Source organism: Arvicanthis niloticus, chromosome 1 (genome assembly GCF_011762505.2).
Source record: "Arvicanthis niloticus isolate mArvNil1 chromosome 1, mArvNil1.pat.X, whole genome shotgun sequence".
NCBI classification, from domain to species: domain Eukaryota; kingdom Metazoa; phylum Chordata; class Mammalia; order Rodentia; family Muridae; genus Arvicanthis; species Arvicanthis niloticus.
The window spans coordinates 154096344-154108858 of record NC_047658.1 but is presented as its reverse complement, the minus strand read 5'-3'; the positions used below and the strand labels follow the sequence as shown (position 1 = coordinate 154108858).

The 12515-nt window shown below is 41.8% G+C and overlaps 2 non-coding genes across 2 annotated transcripts; one reads left to right on the top strand and one right to left on the bottom strand.

The window, feature by feature from the left end:
• Window positions 1–1073: 1073 nt before the first annotated feature.
• LOC117699495 (U6 spliceosomal RNA) lies at window positions 1074–1177 on the top strand. The gene has a single exon (XR_004605191.1). It is a non-coding gene; the product is annotated as a U6 spliceosomal RNA (small nuclear RNA).
• Window positions 1178–3398: 2221 nt separating this feature from the next.
• LOC117701815 (small nucleolar RNA SNORA17) lies at window positions 3399–3528 on the bottom strand. Its single transcript, XR_004605881.1, has one exon. It is a non-coding gene; the product is annotated as a small nucleolar RNA SNORA17 (small nucleolar RNA).
• Window positions 3529–12515: the final 8987 nt, after the last annotated feature.

The following is a 12515-nucleotide window of genomic DNA, read 5'->3' as shown; positions in this document are numbered from 1 at the left end:
TGCTGCCTGAGGGTGCAGGCTGATGCCCCGAGTTTGATCTCTGGAACTCAAAAGTGGAAGGAGCAAACTGATTCTACCATTGGCTTCTGACCTCCACACCTGTACCATGGCATGTGTGCATAACTCAAACACATGCACACACACACACACACACACACACACACACACACACACACACACACGAGAGAGAGAGACAGAGACAGAGAGATCTTTAATTCCATAATGCTGGAAGCTGAGACAGGAAGATTTGAGATACTTTCTCAAACAAAACACAAAAAACACTGGAGTGGGATATAACTGAGTGACAGGGCATTCACACAAAATAGAAGATATAATATAATATATAATGACAGAAAGAAAATTAGTGATTAAAAAGCTTCTTTATCAGATAAAGGATTTAATTTTAAGACTCATGATAAATATGGTGGTAAGATACTGAATTTTTTCCTTTAAAATTGAGAACACTCCTCAGGGCCACAAAATTATTAAAATTCAGACTACTAAGGATGCTCGCCACAGTTCCTCCTGTTTGGGATTCTACTGAGGGCTCAAGAGAATGTAATGAGGGAGGAAAAAGAAATATGATGTATAAGGATTCAAAAGAAAAATGAAACATCGGCAGAAGATATAAATGAGATTATGAAACTCCAAAAAGAGCCTCCAAACAAATTTCTCAACATATTTACAGAAAGTTTACTACATATAAAGTCAATATGGTAAGAAGAAATCTCTTAAACTTCTAACGGAAAATGAAATTTTAATGGATATTATTTCAAATAGTGCCAAACACATTGAACATTGCCCAGACGCAATGGGACATGTCTACAGTCCCAGCTACTCAAGTGTCTGAAGCAACTGCTCAAGGCCGGAAGCTGGAGCTCTGCCAGGGCAGCAGCCAGACAAGTAGACTATAGAACATGCGAACAGTTGTAAAGCAGACAAACATAAACTGTAAACATTAAGACATATGAACCATATGTTTTAAAAACATATAAACTATAAAGTACATAAAACCATGAAATACTATTCCAATCCCTGGGCCTTAGGAAATGGAGGTTTCAAAAGAGCTCACGGTGTTTGGTTCAGCAGCGCATATGCTAAAATTAAACTGATACAGAGATCAGCGGGGCCCCTGTGCATGGATGACATACAAATTCATAAAAGGTTCCATATTTTATTTTAAGGGAAAAAAAAAACTCATGAACCAGAAGACTCCATATGTTAAAGAGGTCAATTCCCGCTAGTTAACCTGTGGGTTTTGTGCAATTTCAGTGTAAAAAAAAACTCACAGCGGGTTCTAGCATGTTCATGCCTTTGTGTATCATTATAATTAAGAAGCTGATTCTGAAGTTTAACTGAAAATATAAAATAGCAGCGAATATGTCTTGGAAAAGAACAAAAAAGGCAATAACTTACTCCACTAGATGACTTGGCACGGAGGCAGTGCAGAGTTAGCGCAAACACAATGCGTGAACTGGGGCGAAACAGAGTCTGGAAGCATCCACGCACATATCACATATAGAGATGTCTTTCACAAGAATGGTAGCCCCACAAAGAGATGGGAGAAAGACTTACCTTTAGTTTGTTTCAGTGCTGGAGACTGAACCCAAGGCCTTGTATAGTGGACCTCTTGCTACAGCCAACACACACACACACACACACACACACACACACACATACACACAAACATGCGCATACACACCGCATTCCAAGAGGATTTAGAAGCAAATTGGAGAAGGTTGGTGTTATTTTAAATGGTAATTTAGAAAAGAAAACATATTCATGGCCTTAAGAAATGGAAATAAATAAGACATAAATTGATTAATAAAAGATTCACTGAGTCAACTATATTAAAAGTTGTGTTTATTAAAGGCATTTAGTGAAGTCAAAGTGGATTCCACAAACTAAGAGATGAAATTTAGTGTGTGTGTGTGTGTGTGTGTGTGTGTGTGTGTGTGTGTGTAAAACTGATGAAACAAGTAAGGAAAAAAATGATCCCAATTCAAGTGCTAAAAGACTTTGAGTAAATATTTTACTACAAGGATATGTAAATGGTCTATAAATATTAAAAATAGAATAATCAGTAATCAGGGAAATCTTGTTTAAAACCACAATGAGGGGAAACCACACTCTCATCTAAAGGGCAGAAGTGAGAAAGACAGAAAGACAGCCCACACAGGGTTAGTGTGGATGTAGAGTAGCCATTGGTGGAAAGGGGAGGAAAATCAGCGCAATTATCACGTAAATGCTGGAATTATTTTCTAAAACTAAATGCACATGTACCCTCTTATCCAGAAGATGTGCTTTAGGCACACGGTCAGTGGGAATTTCATGCACATGTTCTAAAAAAGACACAAGACTATTTGTAACTGTATTTTTTCATAACTGTAACTGTCTAAAACAACTCAGATGCTATCCACACAGAATAAATTTTAATCTATTTACACAACAGAAAAGTGTAAAGGAATGGAAATGTGTTACACAAACCCCACAGACGGCTTTCATTAGTACAGTGTTCGACAAAAAAGAGCCAGACCCTCCCCGCCCCCAAACAAAACAGACAATATTACTCTTTTATTAATTTTAAAACAGACAAAACTAGCTTAGGTTTTAGAAGTTCCTAATAAGTGGGGTTTCTGGGGTGTAGGCAGTGTTTGGTGCATCCTATAAGTAGTTCTTATATGGGTGCAATCATTTTGTGAGTAGTCAGGGAGCTGGATATTTATGGTATATTTTTCTGTATGTATACTGTTCTTATATGTCCAAAAAATGATGAAAAATTAGACTGGAGAGATGGCTCCGTGGTTAAAAACACTGGCTGCTCTTCCAGAGGACTCAGGTTCAGTTCCCGACACCCACATGGCTGCTCACAACCACCAGTAACTCCCACTGCAGGGATCTGATGCCCTCTTTGGACCTCCATCCAGCAGCAGCTTGAATGTGGTTTACTGATATACCTGCAGGCCAAAAAAACAAAAACATAAATAAATTTAAAATGTAAAAAATTAAAAGTGTTTCAAGATATACCCTTTGTTCCTGAATTCGGCAATTCTGAATCTGCATGGAGTTTTTCTACAAATTATGTGGTAATTGTATACACATTGAAAGACTTCTTTTAAAATTAATATGCTTTACTTTTAGAACTCTTTTGGGCTTACAGAAGAATTGAATAGGAAAATATTTTCATATGTGCCCTCACCTCTACCACAAACCTACAAGCACACACCTCCCTGGCATCTAGCATTATTACTGGGATACAATTGGTTACAAGGGCTGAAGGGTACGGAGACATTATTACTCATTAAAGGTCACAGTTGACACTGTGGCCTCCAATCCTGGAGTTTACTCCAATTCTGGAAGTCCACCCTGTCCTGCCTGGTGCTGACCACCAGGTCATTTCAGGCTCACTATTAATCACTCAGATGTTTATAGGTCAGAACTTTGAGCGTAGACATAGCCTCTCCCCTCTCTGCCATGTACTGAGGTACCTGTGACACTGCGGCCACCTGTAACCCTTCTAGGGTCAAGGGCATTACTGAGTGGTTTTATCATCTTTATTACCATAGCTATGTTTCCTGGAGATGCTGTGAATTTCTTATGCCATCAGTTCATGGTATAAGGAAACTAGCGGGTATATAAAAAACTTAGGGTCAAGTAGTTGGGATTATAGTTTCCAGGCCTAACGCTTCAGAGCTAACTTCTACTTGTCTTTGCTGGTTGGAAAGATGTGTTAATGCTCTCGGGAATGTTTGAGGGAATACTGGCCATGGGCTATTCTGACCAATCTCCCACATTCAGGCTTCTGTGAATCATGTGTTGGTTCTGAATCAGTACATGCTCAGGACAAGGATGTGCCCGCTCCTGTTCCTGGCTCAGTCATCTCACGAGGCTCAGCTCACTTTTCTATGTGAGCCCTGACTATAGAACCTCCGCAGAGAGGGTTGATCTCTGGCTCCTTCCACCACATTCCTGAAGATGACATCTCAGAGATGACTAACAGGCTGACAGGAAAGGTAGACAGCCTGCTCTTTCCTGCCCAAAAGGAACAGGTCAGGATGGCTTCTGGTAAATGCTCAAGACTACAGGGGAATTTCTAAGACTACATTTTGGTCATTAAGAGTGAACTTCGGTGGCCATGTTCCCCCTAAGCACTGACGAGAGAGTAACTAGCTCACTTTTTAGTTATTAAACTTAACAACTTTGGGCTCCATCCTTACTACAAGGGGAAAAGAGCAGTCCAATGCTGTTCTGAGATGAGTTTACCAATATTTTAAACTGAGCAGTGGAAGTTACATAACCTCCTGGTGGTTGTCCAGTTCACAATGTCGGAAACCTGTCACAACAGCTTTGAGCTGCTTTCAATAATGTCTTTCACTTGATATTACATCAAAGCATTGGGACTCATGCTAGGCTTGGTGAAGTGTCTTTATCAAAATTATTATTAAAACAATAAAATTGTGAGGGAGATTACTTAGAACACTAAGAAAATAAAATCTTTGAACATTCCAACGTCCGTTTCTACGCCTGTAATGACAATGAAAAGGACTTTCTCGCTGGGCGGTGGTGGCGCACGCCTTTAATCCCAGCACTTGGGAGGCAGAGGCAGGCGGATTTCTGAGTTCGAGGCCAGCCTGGTCTACAGAGTGAGTTCCAGGACAGCCAAGGGCTACACAGAGAAACCCTGCCTCAAAAAACCAAAAAAAAAAAAAGAAAAGAAAAGGACTTTCTCTGATGATTCTTCTGGGATCTACAACTAAGCAGTGTGCATAAAAGCTGAATTTTATTATTACAAAACAGACATGAATGCTTTACACACCTTCACTCTGTTTTCTCCAACTCTTCCTCCTGAAGCTCTCAGGAGTCTCTCTCTTCTGTATCATCCATCTGTGTTATTAGAGACTCCATCCATCAGATGACAAGTTTTATCTTATCAGAGAAAATATATAGAATGACCCTTCTTTTCTGAAAATATAGTTACCCAACAGTTTGCCATAACCTGCAGGTTTAAGAGAAGAGGAAACCCCCACTCTGACCAAGTCAAATCTGTTCTCTTTCTGAAGGGCCCCTGGTTTGATACATTTAGGTCATGAGAGCTACATAAATAAAGGATGGGAACAGATGCTCACCTGTGGATTTACAGAATCTTTATGCTGTTGGGACCCTATCTAAAAAGGAGCCCCACTGGACATAGTGGTGAATATCTTGAATCCCAGCAGTCAGGAGGCAAAAGCAAGCAAATCTCTGTGATTTTGACTCTAGTCTGGTCTACATAATGAGACCTGAGGTCTAAAAAAAAAAAAAAATCCTAAATAAAATAATAATAATTAGAATTAGAATAAACCATGTGTTCATTCCATTTGCTGAATGCTGTGTGCAATTTGTTTTATTCAGAATGGATATATTGCCAGCTGTGGTAGCACATACATGTAATCCCAGCCCTTAGAAGGCAGGGGCAAGAGGGTTGGTGAGTTCAAAGCCAGCCTGGGATACCTAGAAAGAAATGGCTTATATTGAATGAAATACCTAGAATGAATGAATGAATACCTTGTTATATGAAAATGACTCTTGACAATGAACTTCAGGGGTTTTTCTTTCTAGGACAATTCTCTGGGACAATTAGAGGACAAAACTCATGATGATTTTTCTACTGTGTAAACACATCATTTCTACAAATGCTCCTACAGTTTTATATGGAAAAAATGGTCAAAGGGGGAGGCAGAAGGAGGAAGAGGGGTGCCTTCGTCCCTCCAGTTGCAAAAAGAAAAAGAAAATCGAGCAGTCCCAAAAAGCTAGTGAGTAGATCAGTACAAAGCAAGTAAGTACAGCTGTCTTAGGAACAGTGCTTGCTTGTGCTGCCTTACAAACCAGAGGCATTCTCTAAGCCCCATTAACAAACAAGTACTTAAAATTACTTCTCTGAAAAAAAGGTTCTGTCCATAGTTCTAAGCACCCCCTCAAAACTACCAGATGTCACTATGGCTTCTCCAATTCCCTTATGGTGATGGACCAGTTTTCCTGTAGGCTAGACCAGACTTCCCACAAACAAAATCAAGGAGTGCCAGTGTTTTGCCTTTACCTGAAAATGTCTCGAGGTTACAGTTCTGACCTGTCATCATTCAAAGAGATTAAATGAGTTAGCAACAGTGCACCTAAAGAAAACATAACAATCAGTTACACGGTAGTAAAAACTCCAGGACCCAAGAAGCAAGCAGGAACATGTTTCTTTACCTTCCTACGGCAAAACGGGGGATGGTCCCTGTGGGAAAGCCAGGTCTTCACTTCTGATCATGATCTGAAGCAGGAGGCTGGGGCAGGGCGTAGCTCAGTGGTACAGCATCTGCCTGATTTGTACGAGGCCCTAGGTTCCACCCCTAGAGTCAAGGAAAGAACTTGACAGGTTAGAAACAAGGGCCTGGTCACACTTTCCACTCATAACAACTGTTACACAAACTCACACTCCATAGTGGAAATTAACTCAGCACCTGATCCCTGTCTGCAGGAAGCATGGCCTCAAGCCCCTTGTCCCATCACACCTACTAAAGTCTAACCTACTGGATGAAGTTGAAGGAAAATACCAGAAAGGAAGTAAAGGAGATGAACACATATCCTAAATCTTCTTTGGGAATGTTCTTGAATTTACCCAACCCTTTCAAATTTGGGGGACTCCAACCAGAAATGCCCTTCATTCCCTCCTAATCAACTCCCCTCCCCTCATTCCCACCTTCCCCAGCCCCACCCCAGCTTGATTTTGTGGCTTTTATGTGGCCCTGGCTGTGCTGGAACTGGCTATGTAGACCAGGCTGGCCTCAGACACCTGCCTCTGCTTCCCTAGACCAACCCAGTTAATGTTACTGTCTCTCCATACTCTTCCTAATGTTACTGTGTCTCTCCATACTCTTCCTAATGTTACTGTGTCTCCATACTTTTCCTAACGTTACTGTGTCTCCATACTCTTCCTAACGTTACTGTGTCTCCATACTCTTCCTAATGTTACTGTGTCTCTCCATACTCTTCCTAATGTTACTGTCTCTCCATACTCTTCCTAACATTACTCTTCCCTTTCTCCTCCCTTTACTCCCACTCACAGTAAGCTCAGTGCACTGGTCCTATGGGAACACAGATGACTGCAACAGCCAGAACACCACTGAGTGGAGTGGAGAGACGCCTAGGGTCCCATCTTCAGCATGTTGACGTCAGTAAGACGTCCATGGAGATGGGCAGGACAAATCGGAAATGCTAATCAGACATCCTTGGGAGGGAAATTTGTATTGGATAGCATATGTGTGATGCCTGTAATTAAGAATACAGGGAAAGATATAACTAAAAACATTTCTCCTGGGGCCATAAGGAAACTGAACATGTTAGGAGCCAGGATGTAAGAGTATGGGCAGGTCCTGAGGATCTACAGAGGAAAGTGGTCAGATCTACTCTGTGTAGAGGAGTGGGAAATGTCAGCCACTCTTTTTTATGAGGGCAACCAGCCAGGATGGTCTCCATAGGTCTTCCATGTGACCTTAACCTTTGAAGCTCTGTTGACTACACGCTGCTCCAGCTGGTCTTACCTGTGAGTGGCAGCTCTTCTAATGTTACTTTTCTTTACTTTGTTGTATATGGATCTTTTGGCAGGAGAATAGTCTGACTCTTTATGTAAGAAAAATAATCAAAAACACAACAACAAAAAGCCAAACAAACAAACAAATCCCGTGGCTACTTTAAGTCCTCATGACCCTAAGAGACTTAACATAATGGAGATTTTGCCGAATACAAAAAAAAAAAAAAAAAAAAAAAAAAAAAAAAAAAAAAACCTCATTACATTTCTTCCCATGCATGTTGCAGGATCAGGAACAAGCCTGGGAAAGGATGAGATTTCAATAAGGTAGGCTCTACCAATCAGCTGGCTGAGGTCTTTTCTCTCGACTGAAAAGTCTTTGCCTCATTCTAAGGTCTTTGCCCCCAACAAAAATGTCTGGAATTGCCACTTGCCACCATAGCTGCCGCCGTTATATTTCTACTGTTCGGCTGTTTCCCAATGTATTCTCATCTCATCCCTATCTACTTATGATACAATTCAAAAATAGACAAAGAAAAACCATTTTGAAGGCTTTCATGGACTGAATGCTGCACCACTAGATGATGGGGCAGGAAGGGGTCTCCCAGCTGACTGGAAAAATAAGTCGAACAACCCAACCCCGTCCCCCATTCCCCACTCCCCCCCCCACTCACCTCCCACTCCTCCACCCCCATCCCCACCCCTGTCACATAGTCAGGAAGGGGGGGGGATTAACTGTTGCCACCAATCCCAGGGGTCTTTCATGTAAATGAAATGGTCTTCTTGCACCAATCACAAGCCTTTTGTGGCCCACAACAGGAAGTGCACCCTCTTTGGTTTAGGGGAAAATGGGCACAGTGACCTGTGGTCTGTCAAGGCTTGTCATGCTTGGAACACTGCTTTCTAAAGCCAGTGGGGGCTGTCTGGTGTAGTCGGCACTGAATCGTGTCTTCAGCCACAGCTATCAGGAGTGTTCACAGAGTGACTGTAAAGTGTCCAAATTAGCCATTCAACAATGAAGCCCTCAGCCTAGTTAGCAGTAAAGAGGATATGTGGCTCAGGTCTGCCAGGGAGAAAGGGTCTATCTACTGCCACCCAAGAGTCCCACTCTGGTGATTTTGCTCATTATATAATGCAAAACATTATAGAGTGTTTACAATAAAGTCCTAAAGAAAGCTCCCAGCACAAAACTACCCCCCTCAACAGCTTTCAAAGCAATGAACATTGCTTCTCCCCCAGTTGCTAAGGATCTCCCCCAGTTGCTAAGGATGGTTTGGTTGCTCCAGTCCTTATCTAGTGAGCTACATGAATTGCTTGGGGGTAAAGCTGTGTGGTGATACTTGTTCGTATGTAATCTAACCTTGTTTGCTTTCTGTTGCTGTGATAAACACTATGGTCAGAAGAAACATGGAAAGGAAAGGGTTAATTGGTTTACAAATCCAGATCACTGAGAGAAGTCAAGGCAGGAAGCTGGAACAGAGGTCATGGAGGAGATTACTGGTTTTCTTCCCCTGGCAGCCTGATTTCTTAAACCCAGATGTGGCACCACTTACAGTGGGCTGGCCCCTCCCACACCAATCAGTAATCAAGAGAATTCCCCAAGGACATGTCCATAGAACAATCAACTGCCTCTCAGGTTCTGTCTTCCCAGGAGTCTCTAATTTGTATCAAGTCGACAAAAATTGACCAACACATAACTCTAAGGCTCAAGAGACTGAGGCTGAGGCAGGAGGATTGTGGGTTCAAGACCAGCCTGGGTTATATACCAAAATCTTCTCTCATTTTTTTTTTTTACCGTCATATAAGTACATCATTGCTGTAGGCAATGCAGTCTGCCTTATGAGAACTTGTGAAATTATTTTCTGTTTTAGAAACACTTCCCAGTTTTTACGTTGAAATCCCTTTGACCTTTAACTAGTCAGACCTCAAAGTTGATGGGAATAACACCTCTCCAACTCCATTTACTTGATCGTCAAAGAAGACTCTCACCAGTCACTCCTTTGTGTCAGTCTCCTCTAACCCAAAACTTCTCCCAGGCTGACAAAGAGCCTCACAAAACAACTCACCTCCCTGAGCTCAGCTGGCCTACAAAAATGAAAACTGGGAAATTCAAAGAGCATATCAGAGCATTTTTACTCCCTGGAAGGAAAAGGTCTCTTTCTGTACTTTTTTGTTTCTGTGACAAGAGTGTTGCTTTAAACCTGCAGTGTCACTGAACAAAACAAACAGCCTTGAGCACTGATGTGAGGTCTCCTCTGCAGGATGTCAGTATGGCTGCAATCAGCTGGGATGTCTCTTCCCAGCAATGAAAACCCTCGCTCTGGTTTTCAATTAAAATTGTTTCCTTGCCCCCAAAAATCACCCACTTAAATTTTATAATTTAAGTGTGGCAATAGATTACTAATCACTTTGTTTTGTTTTGCTTTGCTTTGTTTGAGACAGGATCTTCTGAGGCCTAGGATGGCCTTGAACTCATGTACAGCCAAAGGTAACATCGAACTTCAATTCTCTTGCCTCTTCCTCCAAGTACTGGAATTACAGGTGTGAGCCATCAGGCCTGCCTTTATTAATAACTAATTGAACCTTATTTAGGATACACTTACAAATTACATGAGAGTATTATAAATATTTATACTGAAGTTAATACCACTTATTTTATAATGAGGGTGTACTGGCTGGTTTTGTGTGTCAACTTGAAACAAGCTGGAGTTATCACAGAGAAAGGAGCCTCCCTTGAGAAAATAAATACCTCCATGAGATCCAGCTGTAAGGCATTTTCTCAACTAGTGATCAAGGGTGGGAGGGCTCATTGTGGGTGGTGCCATCCCTGAGCTGGTAGTCCTCTGGGTTCTATAAGAAAGCAAGCTGAGCAAGCCAGGGAAAGCAAGCCAGTAAGTAACATCCCTCCATGGCCTCTGCATCAGCTCCTGCTTCCTGACCTGCTTGAGTTCCAGTCCTGATGACTTCCTTTGGTGATGAATAGAAATGTGGAAGTGTAAGCTGAATAAACCCTTTCTTCTCCAACTTGCTTCTTGGTCATGATGTTTTGTGCAGGAATAAAAACCCTGACTAAAACAGAGGGTTTGTCCCCCATGGTATATTTCTATCTTTGTCACCCTCTCAACAGCTTTCAAAGCAATGAACAGTGCCTAGTTGCTGCTCCAATTCCTAAGGATGATTTGGTAGCTCCAGTCCTTATCTAGTGAGCTGCATGAATTTATAGGGGGTAAAGCTGTGTGATGGTGCTTGTTCGTAAGTTAATCTGACCTCCTTTTCTTTCTGTTGCTGTGATAAACACTATGATCAGAAGAAACATGGAAAGGAAAGGGTTAATTGGCTGGTGTGTGTGTGTGTGTGTGTGTGTGTGTGTGTGTGTGTGTGTGTGGTGTGTGTGTCTGTGTGTGTGTGTGTGTGTGAACTTGACTCTGTTGTATAATTTATGATCTGGTATTATAAAACTTCCCCCATTTCAGAACCATTAATTTCATTTTTTCCCACCATACAAAAATATAAATAATTAATGATGTCCTGAGTGCTAATAGACTTTGTTCCTAGAAAGAAGAGTTAATCCAGAATTTTCAGGGTGCTTGGGAGCAGACATGGGTAACACGCACAGCGTTATTATAGTGGGTCTGTGCACAGCAGTCTTACAGACTGAGGATACAGCATCACTGGGGCCATGGCGGCTGCCTCTCCATTGTGTCATCCAAACATATTGTGTTCTTCACCCATTGTCCTTAGTGAAGGACTTAGAAATGAGCGTGATCTTAGCTAATGGTGTTTGAAGAAAAGTCTGACATGGGCTTCTGAGGAAGGCTAATGACTTCTAAGAAGACATGAAGGCATAATGTTATTGTGTACTCTGTAAAAATCATCCATGTATCATTTAAGTGCTGAGTTCTCTGCCCCCACGTCTGGCTGCAATCTGGACATGGCATTGCAGTGTTTATTCTAAGTGTCTCCTGCCTCAGTGTTGTGTACACATTGCTCCCCATTTATTCTCTGATTATCAATAAAAGCTGATCAGCCAATGGCTGAGCAGAGGAAAGGATAGGCTGGCTTTTGACCCCAGCCAGGGAAGGGAGAGAAGAAGGAGGAAGAGGAGGAAGAAGAAAAGGAGGAAGAGGAAGGGAGGAGGGAGAAGAGAGAATTTGCCTTGAGGAAAGGGTCCGGGAGCCACCATGAGAACACGCCTGGAGCAGAGAGAGAAAGATCAATACTAAAATGCAAGTATGGGGATTTTGGCTGGGAGGTATCCAGATTAATTACTGCTCAGTTATTGTGCCATGAAGCTTGCTAATAAATTAATAGTGCCCGTCTCATTTATCTGGGAGCTAGTCGGGATAAAGAAAAAATATCATTTTTAAAATTGCCCTAACAGTCCTTTTCTTTTTTTAGACATTATTATGGGATATAATATGGATCTGCTAAAGTACCACAGCCAAGAAGGTATCATTGCAAGGGAGGATGGGAAACGAAAACATCCAACGACAACAATAGTGTCCTATAAATATGTGTAGGTGCCCTTGTGAAGAATAAATATGAATCCATCCTAAGTGTTACTAGAGTCAAAGCAGTTCTCTGGAATTGCTCGATTTTTCAATAACCTGAAATCTTAGGGAAAACAATATTTCTTCAAGGAGAACAGTATCGAGGGTTGCCCATGGCAGAACACAAGACAGAAATTCCCAGCACCTTCCAAGTGAGTAAGAAGATTCCAAGTAAGTTCCCAAAGTCTTAGTTCAAGTATATATGAAACATTGATTTTTAAAAGACTGTCCGAATACTGGACAGTTAGCCCAGCAGTTAAGAGTACTTGCTGCTCTTGCAGAGGACCCGGATCTGGTTCCGCACACCCACACAGGAGCTCACAACCATTCATAACTCCGGTTCCAGGGGATTCAATGCCCTCTGTGGGCACCAGGCACACTCGTGGTGCACATAAACACACACAGGCAAAACACTC